Raw genomic sequence first — 2,755 nt, forward strand, 5'->3', positions numbered from 1 at the left:
GACATTTTTGGGACACCCTGTATATATATAATTCATATATATATATATATATATATATATACATTATTTATATAATATTATGTAATAATTATAATGGAACATGCAGTCGACTTTTAGCGTTCACTCCGTGACTGCAATTAGCTTCAGAAGTCGACTATTGAAAATTGAAGAAAATGGAGGTCTAGTCTCCGACCTCTCATAAAAAATTTAATTATCGCACTTTTTTGACTTTTGTAAGCACTTGTAAAAATGTTGATGGTTTCTATATAACATATAGTATCATTTTCCAGTAAAAAATGTAAACAACTGAATTACATTAGTCGTTTCTATTCAGACTATTTAGAACAAATATTCAAGCAACAATGTACATCTCACATGTCCTGAGTATATCTTCAGGACATGAATTTCAGACATCGCAAAGACGTTTCTCTCACATGTACTGAGGACATCCTGAGGACATGAATTTCAGACGTCGCTACGACGTGTCTTCTGGTACATCTTGCAGATATCTCCAGGACGTGAATTTCTATTCAAACAGCTTTAAAACATCTTTATTAGGTCCTAGAACATTCAGACCAATAACAGCTATAAAACAGACATCTTGAAGATGTCGTGTGCTATCTGGGTGGGAGGCCGCAGATCGTTTAGTATATGTAAAACTTGGACTAGTAGGAAGAATAATCACAAGTTTTCTGATGATTATACCAATTTTACACCAATAAAATTTAATCAAATTAACTCTATATGTTATTCTATATGTCTTTGTAACAGTACTCGCCCTGTCAGCCAAACTCGCAATGTCAAATTTAGTGCAATGCTTGATGTTAAGTTGTGGTTACAAGTTGCACGCTACTCTTGTAGCATAGTTGACATTGAGGTAGATTATGGATATAGGAATAAAGGGATTGAGCGTAAGCTGAATGGCGGCAAAGCAACTTCCGGGTAGCGGGGAACAGGGTCACGTGGTACTCTGAGCCTATTGGCGATTGGTTATGATCGCGCCAACGCTTGGCGCAATCTTGTCTTCATCGAATAAAAGTGTGCCGTGTGCTCATATAACCAGTTGAGGTTAAGGAATTATTTTTGACAAAAATATTTATATCTCAGAAACGGTTGACCTTTCGACCTGTTTACTAAGGTTTTTTTTACTCAGTACAGCGTGTCCTATGTATCACATAAATATTGAATGGTTTTTTTTAACACCCTTGTATATATACATACACTAAACGCCAAATAAGAGCATAACTGTTTCGCACTGTTTCGCGCATCTCGAATGAGCAAGAGAGGTCTCTCGAACCCCTGGTTCCCCCACTTTCTCGCTTTCTGTAACAGGGACAATAGAATTTGTCATACACCGGGTGACATAATGAAGTATTTCTCAAGACATGAATACTTATGAATTGGCACGTTTATACTTCACAGTCACTCGATCTATGATGCTACACGAGGCATAATGATGCTCAATTGTTTAAGACGTTGGTAACTAAGGTAACCGAGAGGAATATGCGCAAACAAGACCGAAATTCGTCATTTCGCAGTTATGGTCTTATTTGGTTTTTAGTGTATATGTGTATCATTTGTCATATGTATATAACTGTATGGTATATGTATATAATATGATGTCACACGCAATGTTTGAACACCTGTATAATTTCAAGGTATGAATCATTATTTTTTATGTTTTTATAAAATTGTTAATATTTCTCATATTAACTTGTATATTCGTTATTTATACTAATGAATTGTGTATTACGTGCATTTTGTTTCATGGACAACAACAGAGAGGATTAAATCAGAAACAAATTGACACATGGTCCAGACAGTTACATATGACAAATGATGTATATGTACATACATAACTTCAAGGTATAAATCAATTACTGTTTATGTTTCTAAAATTGTTAACATTTCTCATATGAACTTGTATATTCGTTATTTATATTAATGAATTGTATTATGTGCATTTTGTTTCATTGACGACAATGGTGGACACGTGGTCCATGCACACGCACAGTTCAACCCAAATACTGTGAGATTTTCAGAGGAATAATCAGGGGAAAGAATAAGGAAGAAGCAGAATGCCTGTAGTCATAAGTAGACTGCAGCAATTTATCCAAATTCACAATTTCACATACTAATACTTAAAAAGCAAAACAAAGTGGAATTTTGAATTTTATACTATTGGCTGTACTCTTCAACTTTATTGAAATTTTTATTTTATTATATTTTCCCAGTTAAGAAATACTATTGTTGCGTGGGCCCTCAGGGAATCCTGAGTCTCAAAGTAATTAAAGTTAGAAACACGTTAGTTTTATAGATAATTTTGAATAAAAAGGAAATTATAACGATAATAATAAAGAACAATAAAGATTTAAATTAAAACTTTGAAAACTATATTTAAACTATTTAAATAAACGATTTTTAACTAATTTTAAAGGAAAACAAATTTAATTGATAAAGTAATTTTTATACGTCCTTTCTATTACAACGTTGTCGGTGGAATGGAATGTCTTTTCATTTCCCTTCGTATATCATTTTGTTTAATTACAAAATGTCCTTAGTTACTACTGACCAATCTTATAATTATTAATTTCTAAGATTTAACCTGATTCGTTGATGCGTTTCTTCCCGGTTATTGACATTAATAACGAGCGATTTACATATTTGCAATGATTCTGAGCGTTAGGATAGGAGGCGAAGGCAACTGGCAAATGTTTAAACATTCGTTTCTAAGTGAATATTGATTATTTTATAA

Source organism: Dufourea novaeangliae, unplaced genomic scaffold (genome assembly GCF_001272555.1).
Source record: "Dufourea novaeangliae isolate 0120121106 unplaced genomic scaffold, ASM127255v1 scaffold371, whole genome shotgun sequence".
Taxonomy (NCBI): Eukaryota; Metazoa; Arthropoda; class Insecta; order Hymenoptera; family Halictidae; genus Dufourea; species Dufourea novaeangliae.